The following is a 20,510-nucleotide window of genomic DNA, read 5'->3' as shown; positions in this document are numbered from 1 at the left end:
TCACTTGCGTTCTGTGACCTTCAGTAATACTGATGGTTTCCTCTTTGTGATTACGTAACATTACTTCTATTTATTATTTATTGTATTTATGTTTTATTTATTTTATTTCTATTTATGTTATTTATGTTCATTGTATGTTTTTCTGTTATTCTATTATTGTAAAGCACGTGGGCCACAGCATTCCTATGTTGTTTTAAATGTGCCATATAAATAAATTGACACTGACATTCCCCTACCTCTTCATATCTTAAATCATTCTTGAGGCAGATTGAAGACTTAAGTGCCAGCTTAAGTGAAAAATGAAGGAAAACATCCAAAGTAATTGCAACACAAACACTGAACTAATCGGTTTTAACGGGCTGTCACACACGTGCGCATGGGAGGCAGCTAAAGGGCCTGAGTAAGGACAGTTCCGATTCAGACCGGGATGTGCAATTCACAGGATATCCCACCTGGCCCTCTTGACGTCACTTCCAGGACCGAGTCTATGGAGGGAGTCCTTGCCGGCTCCGACCCCTGTGATGTCACGTCCCGGGCTTGAACCTATGGCTGAAGACCTTCATGAGCCATATTAAGATCTTGTGGACGGCCGGGTGTGTGTGTCTCATTCACCTGGAGAAGAGATGGCAGAAGGATGCAAGATGGGAAGAAGGCAAGCCGGCTGAGAGAGTGTGATGCTCTGGGCAACTGCTGGGAAACCTTGGGCCCTGGCATTCATGTGGATGTTACTTTGACACATACCACTTACATAAAGATGGCTGAGGACCACGTACAGCCCTTCATGACAACATATTCCCTGATGACAGCGGCCTTTTATAGCAGGATAATGCATCCTGCCACACTGCACACATTGTTCAAAAATGGTATGGGGGACATGACAAAAAGTTCAAGGTGTTGACTTGGCCTCCGAATTCTCCAGATCTCAATCCAATCGAGCACTTTGCCTTTCCAGAAAGTCAAGTCTGGTCCATGGAGGTACCACCTCACAACGTACAGGACTTAAAGGATCTGCTGCAAACGTCTTGGTGCAGAGACCACCGGGCACCTTAAGAGGTCTTGTGGAGCCCAGCACAGGGGGAGCTACACAGGATCAGGGAGCTGGTTTAAATATTGTGGCTGATCAGAGTATATGAAAGACTCAATATAAAATAAATATTAAACAATATACATTTTCCACAATGGGACCTTTGTTCCTGACACCTTTTCTCAGTGTGTGAGGAAAAACACCCAGTGTGCCAACCTCTCTTCCTCTTGATAAAGGTCAGAATGGCAGTCCTCTCCTTCCAGTGTACTGGTTTAGAAACACCAAAAGTACCAAAACAACTTCTGCTTCCCTGTTGTCTGTGATATGCCTCCATGTTATTATTTTTTTATTACACTCATATTTCCTTGTTATCTTTAAAAAGCAGTTTATGACACTGAAAGGTGCCATAGAAAACAAATATTAATGAATACACGTTCACCACGGTAGGCAACCCATTCATGGAGCCTTAGCTCAGTGGCTGACAAAAAGCTACCCAGCACTCATCACGTTAACATTTGCTGTTCCACTATATGGGTCAAAAAAGACTAATAATAGTACAAAAAAATTACTTTCTATTTCTTGAAAATGTACCATATAAAATATAAATGAATATGCACTGTCTAGTCCAGTCCAATCCAGACTCTAGAGTTGATTAGGCCATTCTGAGAATGTTATGTTACGTGTTATCCATCATGGAGTTTCCTTTTAGCAACTGAAGGACGGCGCCTGCTGGGTCCCCTCTGCTGGTGAAGATAAAACTAACAGACAGACACCCGAAAAGCCAAGGTGACAAAGTATCTGTGATATTTATAATTTATATTGGGTCTGAATTACTGTTTGACCTACATGACCATGTTCTGTTCCTGAATTCTATTTTACAAAGATAGATAGATAGATAGATAGACAGGAAAGGCACTATATAATAATAATAGATAGACAGATAGGAAAGGCACAATATGATAGATAGATAGATAGATATGAAAGGCACTATATGATAGATAGATAGATAGATAGATAGATAGATAGACAGGAAAGGCACTATATAATAATGATAGATAGATAGATATGAAAGGCACTATATGATAGATAGATAAATAGATAGATAGATAGATAGATAGATAGATAGATAGATAGATAATAAAGGCACTATATATAGATAGATAGATAGATAGATAGATAGAAAGATAGATAGATAGATAGATAGATAGATATGAAAGGCACTATATAATAGATAGATAGATAGATAGATAGATAGATAGATAGATAGATAGATAGATAGATATGAAAGGCACTATATAATAGATAGATAGGTAAGGCACTATATAATAGTGACAGATAGACAGTACTTTATTCTGAACACTGCCTTATGACAGCACTATATGATAGATAGATAGATAGATAGATAGATAGATGATATCCTTTTCAAAGGTGCCATATACAAGAATAAGGAATTGCTAGGTATTGCCCACAACATTCTTCAATCTCCAGTCTCATCTTGTGGTTAAACTCTATCGATATTACATTCCGTGCATCTTTTAACATTTAATTAATAAAGAAGCTGTAAACCATCACTTACCCTCAAGTTTTATTAATCAATATTGTCATTGAATATGAAGTACTTCTCAGAAACCTGAGTTTGATTGCTGCCTGGCATCTGTCAAATATCCATGTCTTGCGTTAGCTGAAACCACATCTGCATGTCTTTTATTTACATTTTAATTAAATGTGATGTTTATTAGAAATTTTATTTTCTCAAGATTTCAATAAAATTATGTCAAGAATTTTTGTAACCTTGAGAGCTCGATAAAATGATCTAAGTTATCTCAGTTATCTAAAGTTATCCCAGGAAAGCAATTTAAAAAACAAATACTGATATTGCACGTCCTCTCTCACTTCCGTAGCACCCCCATAATAACCCTATAAACCTGTAAACGTCTGACACAGAAGGTAAGCTGACATTTTACTTCCCTTACTCCCCACTTACCTACACGTAGATTATGAGCTCCTTGTAACGCTCCACCTCAGTAACAAGCCATACATACAGACAGACAGACAGACAGACAGACAGACAGACAGACCATCTTTCCCTGTGCTCTTGGAGCTTTAAGCATTTATTTCTTATTTCAATTTGTGTAAACTGTGTTGGATTGCAATAATGATTTATTACACTTTATCATCTTGTGTTTTGTTATAGTCTTCTGTGTCTTGTAAATCATAATGATTTGGTGAGTAAGGTGCTATTTAAAATAATGATTAGTAGCTGTATGTTGTTCAAGACAACTCCTCCATAGCTGGACTCTCATCTTCGAGTCTAAACAAAAGGCTCACTCTACTTGAATGTTACGTGCTTTGTAAACTGTCTTGTAACAGAACTCTTTTTGAAAGCCACTCTGTTTTTGATCATATATTCTCTGTATGCAATTCAAAGGATTGTAATGACTGGGGTCTCTACTGATAATGTTACACTGATGGACTCCATAACCACCACTACTAGCTTTCCGCTGCGGACGACTCCGACAGACTAAAACGGCGTTCAGTTTCTTTCCTGGAAGAGCCCGGTGAGATGCCTCTGCCTTTTTCCGTTGTATGTGAACTGCGGTCATCTTCTGTTGTTCTGTTCTTTTTATGATTTGTGCGGCACTCATAGTTATTAATAATAATAATAATAATTCATTACATCTATATTATGTGAATTCCTCACACTGGTTCAGAACGATTAAGCAGACCAAATGTTTCTTCCTTTTCCTTCTTTTGGTTTTGACAGATCTCAGTATTTGCTTGTGGTTTACTTTGCATTATTGAAATATTGTGTCATATGCAGTCTATGTGCTGCTGTATTGTTATGTGATGGCGCTCTTTATGAAATATAAAGATTAGATCCACATTATCCACAGTAAGCTCTGCATGCCAAGAGTCTGATCTAGTGGCTGGATAAAATGCTCTACCTGCATGGACGTTCCTTCTGGTAAATGTCACACTCACTGACCGACCCCCCGCTCCCCCCCCACACACACACACGCACACACACACAACACATACACACACATACATACATACATAACCCCCTCCTCTCCTTCCTTCTGCAGTGCAGACCTGACCCCATGCGCCTCACGCCCTCCACCTTTCCTCTTCTCCATTCTGTTTCCTGCTTCTTATTCTTCCACTGTCTTTTTCCTCATTCGCCCTGTTGCTTTGGTGCCCTCATGCCAGACTCTGCCTGTGTATGTGTGTAAAACCAGGGGGAGTTGGGGGGTGGATCTGACAGCACCTGTTTCAGGACCTCAGCCACTTGTCACAAATGTGGAATTAAAGGCATGGGGGGTGATGGTAGAAGTTAATGGAGGATTCCCTAGTCCTCATGGGGGGGCGGGTTGGGGGTCTCAGTTGACAGTGAGAGGAGGAGAGAGAGAGAGAGAGAGAGAGAGAGAGAGAGGGGGTCATCTTGGATCACTGTCTATGAAACAGAGACACACGTTACTCTGCCAGCAAGTTAGAGAGGTTTAGGTGAGGGGGGGGACTGCTGCCGTCAACAAGTAAGTAGCACGGCAGCATTGGGCGGCCGTCCCTGCTGGAGACACTCTTCGTGGACCAGATCAGTGACAAGGCACCCCCCATCTCCCCTCCAGCCTTGATTCCGAAGAGCAGCCAGACGGCGCGGACCGCAGCCCACGCAGCACTCCCGATTCCGGTCAGTGTCCCGGCGCTTCCTTTTTCACTTTGGGGTCTTGAGAGACGCGGACGGACTGGCGGACCGCCGCATTGTGAGATGAAGGTGACATCCACGCAGGCAGAGGCGGGCGCAGCTCACATTTTTGCGCTTCGGCATTCGCCGAGTGCGGCGCCTCAAGAGAATGAAAAGTGAGAAACGATGGCTTTTAAAGAACGCCACGTTCTGTGAGTTATTGAACGGCACGATTACAGGCCATTTTATAATGTGTTTGAAAAAATACCGGAAAAAAAATCTCATTTATCAGCAGCAAAGAAAAAAGCTCAGCCGTCTCAGCATACGTTGAAATTCTATGGTCAAAAACTGCACGTTTTAGCAATAATGAGAATGTACTACATGTGAAGAGTTTGAAAAGCTGCGTCCACCTATCTCCAGTTATTATTATTATTATTATTACAGATTAACGGGATGTATTTATTTAATTAATATTAAGAGGAGGATACAGGGTGGGAACCAAACGCTAGACGGGACGCCAGTCCAGCATAGGATGCATAGGATGTACTCACAAGTTACTAGGACCTGGAAGGAAACAGGACCACCGGGAAACTCGTTAGAAACGTGTACTCAACCCCCGACGGTGAGCGAAGCGGAAGCTGAATTCAGGTCCCAAGGCTGGAGGTGAGAGCTTCACAGGCACTCACTTAACCGCACCCGTGGCCTGTTTATGGAACCGGAATTATCTGCAAAACTGTTAACAGTCTGACCGTGAACGTGCAAACTACGCACAGAATGAGATTGCAACGCCACAGAGCCATCTGCTGCGCCACCTGGTTGCTCCAATCGTTACTATGCTGTTTTAAATAAAGTAGCAACGTCTACGCTTTGCACCAAGGCCGGTCCGGCACTCGCGTTTTCATACGAGACTGGAAGAGCGAAATATGAAAGGGTTAAAAATAAAACCGTGAATTTACAATTTGAGAATACTGAGGGGACGTTTGATTTCTTATAGTAACGTCTGTTTACAAGACTATCTCGGAGAAAAAAGGTCTTGACAGGTGACATTTAAGAAAACACGCAGGAAATGGTTGTATTAGCAAGCTTGTGAATTATTTCTTTATTATTTCCCTAAAGTTAAAGGTATGGCACTCATAAACTGCCGTTAACACTGTAATATTAAACTATAGGTCTCTATTTAAAGCACGACTCAGACAAGTGTTTTATGATGATGCCGACAGTTTAGTTACACTTGATTTACAAAAATCAGCTTCTTGACATACAAATGTTTAAATTAATAAAATATTTGAAAACCTAATATAGTCCAGCCATCCATTATCCAACCCATTATATCCTCTACAGGGTCACGGGGGTCTGCTGGAGCCAATCCCAGCCAACACAGGGCGCAAGGCAGGAAACAAACCCCGGGTAGGGCACCAGCCCACCGCAGCCTAATATACTCAGAAAAATCAAATACAAATTGAATTCTAATTATGATTTTAAAATATTTACCCAGGATTCCGTTTTACTGTGTGCTCCTGTATGCAAATATTGCAAAATAACTATCCAATCAATGTACGACTTCAGATAGTTTTTTTCATTGAGAGGCGGACTATGGAAAACTTTTTTAGCGTGTCAAGAGAGAATGTCATAGACAGTGGTGGGCAACAGGGAACAATATTTGCCATCTTTAAGCGCATGTTTTTATGTTAGCCCATTTGGGTGATGTTTATGGTTTGAATGAAATCAGCCTTTAGCACAGCAAGCAATGAGAGCTGCAGTCCTTTTGCCGTTTTCATCGTTCAATTTTATTTTGCCGCATCTGTGTCTTATGCTGTAGTTTGAGAGTTACTATTTATACCATCATTGTTATTATTGATGTCCTTGTTATTGTCAGGCGTTAAGACCAAATGTCGCTAGTGTGCGAAAGTAATATCAAACAATATCAGGTATAGTACGGTGTTCGTTTGAGTATGTATTGTTTAAAAAACGCCTCCTCCAAATTTTCCCTCCGTAGACGACCGCCTAGTTCGCTTAAATTTTAGAGCCAGCCCTGCACTTATGGTCACCAGCTCTTGTACTTAATGATATATTGTGAAGGGTATGTTACGTATTTCAGTTCTAATGATTTAAAGAATGACATTTAATTTGTGCTCAGACTTAAAAAAAGAGAGGCCTGTTGGCACAGCCGTTGATGCTCCTGTCTCGACGGCACAAGGATCTGGGTTCGATTTGGTCGATGCCAGTATGGAGTCTGTACTCTTCTTTTCGAGTTCGTGTGGATTTTCTGGGGCACGTCTCGCGCATTCATACATTCGTATATGCATGTTGGTGAATGTAGTTGCCTCTTACGGTGGACTGGCATTCCGCTCAGAAATGGTACCACCTTTACGGCCATTGCAGTCGGGACAGACACCACCAAGTCACCACTCAAAGCAAGTTATTAAAAAAGGATCGCGAAATTTAAAAATTCATCATTTACTATTTAAATCTCTAAAATGTGCTTTTTAATTTAATAAAGGTGTATATATTTGAAATTATTTGTAACGATAATCCTGCTGAACTTTCCTTGGAGAAGAATATCATCCATCCGTCCATTATCCAACTCGCTATATCCTAACTACAGGGTCACGGGGGTCTGCTGGAGCCAATCCCAGCCAACACAGGGCGCAAGGCAGGAAACAAACCCTGGGCAGGGCGCAAAAGAATATCATCACATTTCAGATTGGTTTGATTTAACACTAGTCTCGATTAGGTGACTGGCGAACATGGCTCATTTCCTCTTCGGCTCCAAATTGCCGCAGATCTCTTTGTTTTCATGTTATGTTAGGTTGATTCGGTGACTCTAATTTGAAAGGGTGCGCGTGTGTCCAAGTCTGGACTAGCATCCTTTTCAGAGTAAATTCTCACACTGTACTGCTCCGGTATATCCACTCGTCTACTGTATGACGCGTCATGACTTAATCCGCTCCTTTTGCCGTCTGATCTGCCTCTCTTGTAATGACTCCATAGAATAAAAATACTCGAGAACAATCTGCCGAGCGGTATGACTCGCCGCTAGCCTTCAAGGCGCTGACATAATTTTTAAAAGCCAGGATGAGCAGCAGCCAAACATCAGCTACTGACAAAACATGACCTCTACAATGTGTCGTCTACTTCAACAAAACGCGCAATGGAAAATCTGCCTCCGCCTTATTAAGCGCGTGCTGCTGTAGAGCGCCATCAGCAGGTTGTTCTTCTAGTAACGCCTGCCAAGTAATTTATATAAAGCTTCCAGTCACCACCGAATAGCGGGGCAGTGATTTATTTTTTAAAATTTTCACTTCAGGTTTATCTGATTTCTTTTACTTCGCTTTCAAGAACTGTCATCGCTCTTAGTTTTCGCCGTGAACACCGGTACGGATACAGCCCCGATAATATCCACTTGCAGAGCCACAGCAGTTACAGACCCGGAAGGGACGTCACCGCCGTTCCAGGACTGACTTCGTAAAATTACTTTTGGAAGGTTTCGGCAGGTCTCAGCAAAGCCCGGAAAGTAACGTCGGGTCAAGGACCCGTTCAATTTAGAATGGACATTTAAGCCAATCTAATATTTTTAAACATGTATGTAAAGAAAACGGCAATACATATTCTACACCATCTATCTAAATTGGTTTAAAACAATATTGCACACATACATTGTCCATGAAAAAATTAAAACACTTTTATTATTAACGTTTAACAACTCTAACGTGGTGTAAACATTATAGTTATATTGCATATTTCGTTTCATGAATGTAAACGAAAAACTATTTTCAATTAACACAAATCTTAATGATTTTAGTTTTGTCGACATGTTACATGGTTCCCACAGACCCGACCACAACGTAAGTGTTAATGGTGTATTTCACAGAAATGATCCGTATTGTTTAGTTTGAGGTATGACACGACGTGATGGCAGAAACCCTCCAAACTTCACAATGATGCGTATTCTTTGTTTTGATGTACTGTTTCTTCTTCTCATTTTTATTGCTTAATTTTTGAACTTGTCCTTGACCCAACGTTAGTTTCCGGGCTTTGCTGAGACCTGCCGAAACCTTCCAAAAGTAATTTTACGAAGTCAGTCCTGGAACGGCGGAGACGTCACTTCCGGGTCTGTAACTGCGGGTCATCTTTTCTTTTCTAGTCAATGCACAACAGTGTCGCCCCCTAGTAGTCGAGTTCTTGAAATGTAAGGAACGAGGATTTCAGTTTGATCCTCAAGGCTGACTCTGTGTGTGTGACCCGGAATGAGACACCTCACCTGAGAATACACAACTTCACGTGCGATTTGTAAGTCGTTTTGAACTGAAATGTAAATAGGAACGAGATGTCGTTTATGGCTTGTTCTCGGTGCTGCTTAATGTGACCCGGATTACTGAGTCCGACTACGCATGAACTGATGGATGAGTGGATGGATGGATAATCAGGTAGATCGATGGATGCAAGTAAGAAAGAATCTGTGCCGCCCTTGACTGTTATGTCTGCTCAGGCCAGATTTTAAAATGAAGATCTGGTGGGCCAGCCCAGGTAAAAATAAAATATACTTAATTGTACTAAAAATATACTTTAATATGAGTATTTCTAACACATTATTGTTTTTGTGTGCTAAAAACAAGTGCAAAGAAAATATAATACAAGTGTAATAATTAAAAATACATTGAGTACTTGAGTAAACGTAATCTAAATATGCTAAAACTTAAATTGATATTAAGTGTACTATCCATAAAGTATATAAAAATGTGCTATTAGTGCATTACTTAATACTGTGCTATGCATGCTTTAAATATAAGTTCAATTTTGGCGTACTTTCATACACTACTATTAAGTTCATTTTAAAATTGTACTGCACTTCTGGGATATAATATACAAAACGTATGCTATGTTTGAGTTGTAAATGTATTATCCTGGGGCGGCATGGTGGCGCAGTAGGTAGCGCTGCTGCCTCACAGTTAGGAGACCCGGGTTTGCTTCTTGGGTTCTCCCTGCATACAGTTTGCATGTTGTCCCCGTGTTTGCGTGGGTTTCCTCCCAATGAATATCATCACAAACATGTGTGCATGATGATAAAACATGACTTCTGTGTGAAGCTGTGTCATGGTCACCAGTGCCTAATTACTCAAAACTGGCATCAAAAATGTTGATCAAGCAATAGGAGAGGATAACATCTCAAGTAGGAACATCTATATGCCCGCTTACCAGAGCAATGTGTAGCGGTCCGGTGGCGCTAAGATCCACACTGTCAAGATGACGGTGATTTATTTATTTTTATGGAGGAGATCCCAGAGGCGGCACGGTGGCGCAGTGGGTAGCACTGCTGCCTCGCAGTTAGGAGACCTGAGTTCGCTTCTTGGGTTCTCCCTGCATACAGTGTCTGCGTGGGTTTCCTCCCACCCACCGTCCAAAAACATGCAGGTTAGGTGCATTGGCGATCCTAAATTGTCCCTAGTGTGTGTGTGCCCTGCGGTGGGCTGGCACCCTGCCCAGGGTTTGTTTCCTGCCTTGCGCCCTGAGTTGGCTGGGATTGGCTCCAGCAGACCCCCACGACTCTGTGGTTAGGATATAGCGGATTGGACAATGACTGACTGACTGACCATGAGTAACAAATTACAATAAGGACTGCAATATCATATATTTAGAACATTTGCACATGTCACTAACCACTGATTTTCTGCTACCTGATTAAATTATTATTTTTAAAAATGATTCGTCCTTTACAATTATATGAAAAAGTTTGGAATCCCCTCTCAGCCTGCATAATAATTGACTCTCCTTTCAACATAAAAGATAACAGTGCTTTCAAGAAGTCTTTCATTTCCTAGGTACATCTGAGTACTGCGGTGTTTTCCGAACAAAGATTTTTAGTGAAGCAGTATGTAGTTGTTGGGCTGGCGCCCTGCCCGGGGTTTGTTTCCTGCCTTGCGCCCTGTGTTGGCTGGGATTGGCTCCAGCAGACCCCCGTGACCCTGTAGTTAGGGTTGAATAATGGATGGATGGATGTATTATCCTCTCATTTTGATTGAAATATAAATATATTTCCTATATTTTGTAGGTGTATTAACAAGTCTCTAAAATGTGGATTCAAATATACTTCAAATCGAAACAAAGTTCATTAATGAAATTACAGAAATAATAACAAAAACAGTGTACTTAAGCATATTTAAGCACATCTATCTTAATGGTGTCTCAAAATTGCACATTCAAGTTGTATTTAAGTATATATTTAGTTACACTAATGATATTACATTAGCACACTTAGTACAAAATTAGTGCTTGAAAATAGCACACTTCTAACACAATAAGTGCCATCCATCCATTTTCCAACCCGTTGAATCCGAACACAGAGTCACGGGGGTCTGCTGGAGCCAATCCCAGCCAACACAAGGCACAAGGCAGGAACCAATCCTGGGCAGGGTGCCAACCCACCGCAGGACACACACACCCACACACCAAGCACATTTAGAATCGCCAATCCACCAAACCTGCATGTCTTTGGATTGTGGGAGGAAACCCACGCAGACACGGAGAGAACATGCAAACTCCACGCAGGGAGGACCCGGGAAGCGAATCCAGGTCTCCTTACTGGAGGCAGCAGAGCTACCACTGCGCCACCGTGCCGCCCCACAATAAGTGCACTTAAATTAAGTTTATTTTAGTGCACTTTTTTTAACCTGGGAGGCCACATCCATCGTGTAAAAAAAAGAAAACATACACCTTGTTGGTGGAGCAAGTCAGATTTGTGTATGAATACAAATTATCATTATGTATAACAAATATAAAATACAGGCTGCTAAAAAGAGAGAAGATGTCGTTCAATTCAGGCAAAACACAACTGTCTGAGCTATGGCAGAGTTGACCTGTGGTTGCAATAAGACTGTTGGTTCAAACATTCAGTAAGACCTTTCATGAGTCTCTAAATCAGACTGAGTAATATTATAGAAATATATATCTGTAAAGCACATTCAGTGCATTTAAATGTTATTCAATAACCCAGTTATTCACAGAAACCTGATTTCTTAAATGCAATATAAGCTCGTATTTCATTTAGAGATATCGGGGTATTGGCCTCTGAGAAGTTAACAGAGCTGGAGTTTCCGTGAATAACCCGATTATGTGGCCATGTCAGCCTGCACATGTATTTTCGTTGCACACACTTTCAGCAGTCTAAGGTAGAAGGGTCCACAAAATACATATCCAGAAGCAGGTATCATTTCTTTACCTGGCAAAAATAATCTGTTTTAAATATTTCAGAAATCGCAAATGGACGTTGATGACCTGATCATACAGTGCTAAACTCAGAAACGCAATATTGGGAGCAGCAGAGTAGCACTTTAAAAGTAACACGCATTATGTAGTCAGATTACTTTTTAAAGTAATGAATACGTATCTTACTGAAGTAAAAATACCTACGTTGTTATTATTATTATTCCAGCAGAAATTGGGTGTAAGGAGTACCGGGTCCTTTGTCAGGGCTCAGTAACACAGCCAAGCAGACAAGTGTGTGCTGCATACAACCCGGTAACTGAAACCTTTAAGTAAAGTGTCAATTTGACTAAACATGTTTAGAAAGCGCAAGAAAATGATCACAGACGCCATGCTTATTTTCAGATTCATGGTGGCCGATGATGACATTTAATTCTTTTTCTTTGTGCAATTTAATGATGTCAGAGTGTTTTGACAAAGGAGAACTTCAAAAAATTAATTGCCCATGTAAATGCGGATTTGTAAGACAGCAGGTTTCTGCCTTAACCACGTTATTCACAGTGGCGTGCAGTGAGGTTCATGGCTGGTGAGGCACTGACTCCTTGTTTATAAAATATATACAATGCAATACAATACAATTTATTTTTGTATAGACCAAAATCACACAAGAAGTGCCGCAATGGGCTTTAACAAGCTCTGCCTCTTGACAGCCCACCAGCCTTGACTAACTAAGAAGATGAGGAAAAACTCTCAATAAAGTAGGAAAAATTTGGAGGAAAACTTGGGAAAGGCAGTTCAAAGAGAGACCCCTCTCCAGGTAGATTGGGCGTGCAGTGGGTGCAGTGGGTGTCAACAAGAAGGGGTCAATACAATACAATACAATACAATACAATACAATACACAGAACAGAACAAATCCTCAATACAGTATAAAAATAAAAATTTTACAAATATATGAACCCAAAAGAGTAGCTTATTCACTGACTGCAGGCTTCTTGGTAAATGTTTCATGTCACAAAATTCCGTGGTAGTCCAGACATTGACATAAGTTGAGAAGAAAAGGCACAGAAAGCAGTAAAGGCAGTTTCACGTAGGAGAGCCACACAGCCAGTCTTTTCACAGGTACCACTCTGTTTGAAAAGAGCGAATTGCCTTTTTGTCCCTTAGTTTGAACCAAACCTTTCAGCTCCGGCGTTGGTCTTCCATTATTTATCACTTTCTGTTTTGACTGGCAGCCCAGTTTTGAGAAATTTTTAAGCTTAGATATATAATCTTCCATTTTGGCAGTCAGTCGGAACAAAAATTTAAAATAAACGGAGCGCTGCAGTGCACTTGACTTTCTGATCTCGCTTACTTATTGGCGCCTCAGTGTAGAAGAACAGCAGCAACAGGCACCTGTTGGGCTCACATGCAGGTGAGGCACGGTACAGTCTGCCTCACTCACCTTGTGTCTTTTCACTGATCAGCAACACTAAATACGCCATACACATTCATTAAAGATATTAGGCAGACTATGGAAAGTCAGGGTGTGTAGTAAACATGTCTGCAAACATTAGATTGGCGACATACAGAGAGACAGCGACAGGCACACACCAATCGCAGGCATCAACCCCATGTGGGAGGGAGAGCGCAGTCTGAGGGGAGGTGAGGCTCATCGCTGCCACACCTCACGTTTCTCCTTTGTATTTGAACAAGAAATGCGCCAATTCAGTGATTATGACTATAAATAATATATATATATATATATATAAATATATATATATATATATATATATATATATATAAATATTTAAAACCACACTTATACTAAGTTAGAAAGTGTACTAAAAAGTAAAAAATAAGTCTCTCATGCATCAATCATAAAATAAAAGTGTAGGCGCTTTTGCTAAGATTTTAAGAAGTGTTTTTTGAATGTTGATTGATGAAAAAAACCCACACTTTTATTTTTTACTTTTTAGTACACTTTTTAACTTAATATAAGTGTGGCTTTTAAAAAGTATTTTTTATATATATATTATTTTCAAACTTTTAATCTTGGGTTTGTTTTAGTATAATTTTGTAATCAATATTTGTACACTTCCTTTAATATTTCTATCCGTTACTAGTGTCATCTATTGGTGAAATCTTCAACTATTCTTCATATGAAAATTTAATTTCTTAATTAACATGGATTAATTCATCAATTAGTGAAACTGATTATTGATTCATGTATTGTCATCGGAAGTGAGTAAGTGTGCAAAATGTCAAGTCATTTGGACAGTAGAAAGTGGGTTAATTATCGATTACAAAATATGTACCAGACAGTAAACAGGTGAAGTTAAAATTACCGTGGTAATAATAATAATAATAATAATAATAATAATAAGCGTGGTAATAAAATGATCACAATTATTGGAATCATACAGAAAAAAAGTTTATTGCACAGACCAGCAGACAAATTTATTTTATGTTATCATCATTAGTTTTTTTACTTTTCATGATAACAGGGGAGGCCGCACGTCCCTGGTTGTTCACCTTAATCCAGATCTGTGTGTGCATGTAAACGCACTCATTCAGATAATATTTGTTATGTAACAGTATAACTGCCCAGCGTTGCCATTTCATTACCCATCACTCATTGCGCCACTTCTTCTGACTGTGATTTCATTATGGAAATGGAAAAATGATTATATTATGCCTTTAAACACAGCAAGATGATGTTCGTTACGCAAAGGCACTACAGGTATATAAATGCAGAATGTTGCCAGATCAGCACACACCATTCGGAAAGCCATTCCATCTTCTAGTATTCACCTTGCATGGCTTTTGAAATAAACTTAATATTCTGGTTTAAAAAAAAAACGGATGTAGTGTTGCTCATTAAAAGGTGCAGCATAAATGAAAAGTGTGCCCCTTGTGGCTCCTATTAAGATGTTGAATGAGCTGTTTATCCCTTGCCGGTATTTCAGGTGTAGAGGTGTAGAATCAGATCCATTTTACCTGTAAAAATGATAATTGATTCAGCAAACCTACCACTGGGGCGGCACGGTGGCGCAGTGGGTAGTGCTGCTGCTGCCTCTCAGTAAGGAGACCTGGGTTCGCTTCTGGGTCCTTCCTGCGTGGAGTTTGCATGTTCTTCCCATGTCTGCGTGGGTTTCCTCTCACAGTCCAAAGACATGCCATGTTAGGTGCATTGACGATCCTAAATTGTTCCTACTGTGTGCCCTGCAGTGGGCTGGCACCCTGCCCGGGATTTGTTCCTGCCTTGTGCCCTGTGCTGGCTGGGAGTGGCTCCATTAGACCCCTGTGTTAGAATATAGCGGGTTGGACGATGACTGACTGATTGACACCTACCACTGACTCACAGGGTCAAACTGAGTAAATCATTTTACATTTCAGTGCTTCAGTTGTGTAAACATCTAAAGGGTTAAGAGGTTATGAAAAATGAAGAATGTAAAAGACCCGCTCACAAGGTTCCAGCTATATCGCCTCTTTTTAAATTAATTTCTTTTTCATTTTTAAATTTCTTTTTCAAGGTGGGAAAAATCTTTTACCTCTGTGAAAGACCCGCCCGGACAGAGACGGACACGGAGACCACCAGAAGTTCAAAGACACACATTTATTTTCACAGCACAACACAGCCACAATAAACTCCCATGGCTCAGTCCTTTTCCTTTTCCTTTTGCCGCCTCCACTCCTCTCTTGCAGTGAAGTGAGGCGGCCCCTTTTATAACGCCACGGATGTGCTCCAGGTGCTCCATGATGATCTTCCGGCAGTCCATGACACAGGAACCATCCAGGTGCCCCCTGGTGTTCGCCATGGACCCCCACAGGGTTGGTATCCAAGGCCCTGATGCAATCCGGGGGGGCTGCCCTCTTGCACCCCAGGGAAGATATTGCCCCTCTTCCGGTCCTTCCCTTCTCCAGGCATCCCGGTGGGGCAAGGTCTCTGGTCGACTGCCACACCTCTTTTACTTTTTCATATGCTGTGGCATTTCAATTACTCCTTTGCACAAAATATCATAGAGTTGGGGACCAGCCGGGATCCTCCTTTTAGTAAATGAGGTCAAAAAGAAAAGAAAAAAAATGGCCTTCATTGTGTCCTCGCGAGTTTCAGCTACAAAAGGTTCCTTCGTTGCAGAGTTCTTAAAGCTATGTGAGTGCGGACCGAATGGGCGCTGACTTTGTATGCCTTGGCGGTGTAAGTAGCTCCTGGGCCGGCTCGTCTGGCATCATACTGGAAGTGATTAATGTCCATCCTGGGACTCTTCCTCTGGTCTGCAGGGAAGAGAGAAGAGGCAGTTAGTGATTATTTTCACCCCTGCCCTGTGGTGAACTTTGTTACCGTAATAGAGTCGCTTAGGCGTTCCCTAAGTGTTCACGTGTAATAATTTGTTAATCCCATTAGGCAATTCCTCACTGAAAGGCACTCTATAAGCCAAAACTGTAATGATGTTTGCTTGTTCATTTCCCACCAGTGACTCTATGTGATCATGAGTGATTCAGTTCATGTGTCAGAGCAGACATTGTAAGAGTGTTAAACTGCTTGTACGTATTGTAGTTGTAAAGCACTTAGGCCTTGTGTTCACTCAAAGGTGCTTCATACACTTAAGTTATTGTGCCGATTCACCACTGCAAGGGCTTGGTTTTGATTTCTGGCTCATTAACGTCCTGTGTGGAGACTTTGCACGTCCTTCTTCTGGCCAAATCAGTTTTCCCTGGGGTCACAGGGTTCTCTCTAAATTCAACTTCATGCATTATCACAGCGCCACCTACTGGGGCTGTTCAGGATCCTATATGTTAATGCTCCGGACCACAATATGTGAAAAATGATGAAAATAGCTTGCATGTTTTCTACGGTCTGACCAAACAAGACATGCCATCAGGATTCACTCTGTCTCCCAGCATTCCTGTCCAGGATCAAGCCAGTGGGTGGATGGAGGACCGGCTTTAAAATCTTTCTAACGGCTGCTTACGGCATCGCCGGCAGACTCTTCTTCCTTCCGTTCTTTCTTGCATTATGAGTTGAAACATTGCTAGCCATTTACACTCCTCCTTTGAGTGAGGGCCATGTCAGGTGGCGTTTCTCACCACATACTGAGTATGCACCTTGTGTACCACCAAACAAAAACCCAGTAACACATACTGTACCATCAGCCATCCACTTGCATTTCTCATTTCTGAATCTTATAACTGGTATGCCCCTCTTTCGTTGAACGTTCTGTGAGTCATTTCCATGGTTGTTTTAGTATTTGGTTTACAAACTGATGCTGTTATCAGGTTTCCCCTGTTCATAGCAACGCAGAAGTAAAATCCCAATTGGGCAACATTGCCCACTTGGAGCCCATAGGAACTGAACATCTTAGACCCCTAATACATACAATTGATTAGGCCAGAGGTGGGCAATGTCGGCCCTGGCTGCAGGTTTTTGTTCCCACCCAGTTTCTTAATGAGAAGTCAGTTATCGCTGATGAAGGACTTATTGCTGAAGTGATGTTTTGATGGGGCGGCACGGTGGCACAGCGGGTAGTCCTGCTGCCTCACTGTTAGGAGGCCTGGGTTCGCTTCCTGGTCCTCTCAGCGTGGAGTTTGCATGTTCTCCCCGTGTCTGCGTGGGTTTCTTCCCACAGTCCTAAGACATGCAGGTTAGGTGCATTGGCGATCCGAAATTGTCCCAAGTGTGTGTGTGCCCTGCCCGGGGTTTGTTTCCTGCCTAGAGCCCTGTGTTGGCTGGAATTGGCTCCAGCAGACCCCCGTGACCCTGTGTTCAGATTCAGTGGGTTGGATAATGGATGAGTGTTTTGATGCTTCATTTTGGTGGTCTCGCTTGTTAAGGTTCCCCATCCTTGATGACGTATTTCAATCTTAAACCTCTGCATTTAGTGCTTTAATGGCTCCTTATTAAGGACAAAGCAAGTTCTCCATCTAGCTTGTGTCCACTTACATCTGTGTGTGTTCATCGTGCACTGTTTGATTTAATAAAACACTTAAATAGAAACATTATCCGTTTTCGGCATCTGATCACTTGGTTGACATCCTTGGAAAGGAAAAATTCTACAATATGAGAACCTAACTAACACTGCGCAGACTAACAGGCCATAACATTAAATAAGGTCTGAGACTGGTAAGGATTGGTTTTTCTAATTAAGCAATTGGGTAGGAATGAAAACCCGTAGTCATTGCGGCCCTCCAGGACCGACATTGCCCGCCCCTGGATTAGGCCAAACTATATGTTTACATACTCATTGTAAGACTGCAGGAAATATGGCACACCTGAACCATCCATGTATTTAAAGAGTAAACACCTGCTGTTTTTACGAAGTCCATGCTGTAGCTACAGACTCATCATCTTTAAACCTGTGAAGGCTGGGCACCACTGTGCTAGCGCACAGAACAAGACTATGGCCTCCTAAAGGGTCCTTGAGAACATTACACCCTTGAACCTGTAAAACTGTGTATTTAGTGTTTGGGCCCACTTAGCTTTCATACTGATGGCCTTATCCATATATATAGTTAGACATTTTGTACTCCAGTATAGCACCGCTGGTCCACTAATACACGTCCAGAGGTAGAATCCTCTGTGCTTTCACAGATTAGACCCTAACTACACACAGCACAACTGTGGCCCTCTAATGGCCTCAGGAATTAAATCCCCAATACATTTAAATGATTTGGGTGTCCTGTGCATCTTCACTTCAGACCCAAACTGAGACCAGTGCTTCCTAGAGTATAAGAAACATCTTACATACTATGAGTCAAGACTACCATTCCTTGTGATCTATCATGAACATTTTGCTATGCTTCAAGTTCTAGCCACACATATAAATGCTAATCCCCCCCAGAGGCGCCTGGGAATATCACATTTTGAAATGCTTACTAGGCTTAAGGGGATCCCCTTATCTGTGCGGTGAAAGCTAATGTTTTTTGGTAGATGTCCCATTTCTCTTTCTTCAAATGAAGCTCTTTATATCATCTTTGTATTACTTCATTTGTTGCAGCAGAGAGTTGTGATGTGTTGCATATTGGTCAGATATGTAAGTAAGACTTTTTCCTGTACTCTGTACACATGATAATACTGCCACTACTACCCGTGGGCTTCGTGCATTTGATACTCCTGCTCCCCAGAGGTAGCTGGGAACTTTACACTCTGGAATGCCTAAATCATTTAAAGAGTAAGCATTCAATGTGCTTTCCACTGTATGCCGTAGGTACAGTATGTTTGATGAGACTGAGACCCCTTTAGAGCCTCTAGAAACATTGCAGATTTGATTCTTCAATCCACTTAAAGCACCATGACCCATTGCGTTACCCCACTTCATACCACGACTACATATAATGAAGCTACTGCCCCCTATTGTTCTCTGAGAAGGTCGCACCTTTGAACTCCTTCTCCACTTACAGAGCTAAGGTCCACTTTACATCTACAGTGCAGGTCCTAGCTACATGTGAAAGTGCATTCTAATGACCACCAACAACATTACATCCTCGAGTCCGAGTGCTAAGAATGCCCTGTACCTCTACAGTTCAGATCCACATCGAGACTATCACCCCCTGGAGAGCTCTGGGAACGCCACACTAATAAATCCTTGACTTATATAAAGGGATGGACCTCGCCTTTGCTCCACAGTACCAACACTTCCTACACGTAATTTAACTAATGACTCCTTTTAACTCACAGGAACACAACAATTTAAACCCTTGACATGTTTTAAAAACTAAGACCTACTGTGTTTGTCTTTGCCTTTGACTTTCTCTTTTACAGTTTTAATGTTCCTCCACTGGCCATAGTTCATCAGTTAATTAATCAACAGAAAGTGTTAGTTTCTGTTTCTCTTAATTGGTTTCCACTTTATATGTTTTAACACATCTGTATTGTTCTAAAGTATGCGCTCATTCTGTGTTTAGTAATTAGTATCATCTCTTCATTGCCCAGTGCAGGCTGGGTGGTCTCATGGCCTCGGAACCCCTGCAGATTTTGTTTTATTGTTTTTTTTTTTCTTTCCTCCTGGCCATCTGAGCTTACTTTACTCTTTGTTACTTAGTATTGTCTAATCTTATTTTTATATTTTTCTTTTTTTTTCATCTTGTGTAGCACTTTGCACTACATCTCTCTATTGTAAAAGAAAATCTTGAGACGAGACTATTGCCAAGAGATTTTTTCCAGTCCCTCCCTCCTCTCAACCATTTACGGTTAACGGCCCACGCCCACAGTCCTCTCACCTCTCATTCGTGTGAATACTTTAGTCCCGCCCTCCTCACAGATTATCGGCCCACGCCCACGGTACTCTCACTTCTCATTTGTGTGAATGCTTTAGTCCCGCCCTCCCCTCAGATTATCGACCCAGGCCCACGGTCCTCTCACCTCTCATTTGTGTGAATACTTTAGTCCTGCCCTCCTCACAGATTATCAGATCACGCCCACAGTCCTCTCACCTCTCATTCGTGTGAATACTTTAGTCCCGCCCTCCTCACAGATTATCTGACCACACCCACGGTCCTCTCACCTCTCATTCGTGTGAATACTTTAGTCCCGCCCTCCCCTCAGATTATCTGCCCACGGTCCTCTCACCTCTCATTCGTGTGAATGCTTTAGTCCCGCCCTCCTCTCAGATTATCTGCTCACACC

At 41.6% G+C, this 20,510-nt stretch overlaps 1 protein-coding gene across 1 annotated transcript in view; it reads left to right on the top strand.

Moving 5' to 3' along the window:
* Positions 1-4,498: 4,498 nt before the first annotated feature.
* Positions 4,499-20,510, top strand: part of si:dkeyp-69b9.3 (myocardin-related transcription factor A) — a 39,379-nt gene continuing 23,367 nt past the window's right edge. The window contains exon 1 of the mRNA XM_039741491.1: positions 4,499-4,712. The gene's annotated coding sequence lies outside the window, so the exon portion shown is untranslated. The remainder of the gene's footprint in view (positions 4,713-20,510) is intronic.

Source organism: Polypterus senegalus, chromosome 18, assembly GCF_016835505.1.
Source record: "Polypterus senegalus isolate Bchr_013 chromosome 18, ASM1683550v1, whole genome shotgun sequence".
Lineage (NCBI taxonomy): Eukaryota > Metazoa > Chordata > Cladistia > Polypteriformes > Polypteridae > Polypterus > Polypterus senegalus.
Note: the sequence above shows the minus strand (reverse complement) of the source record. Positions and strands in the feature narration are given on the sequence as shown.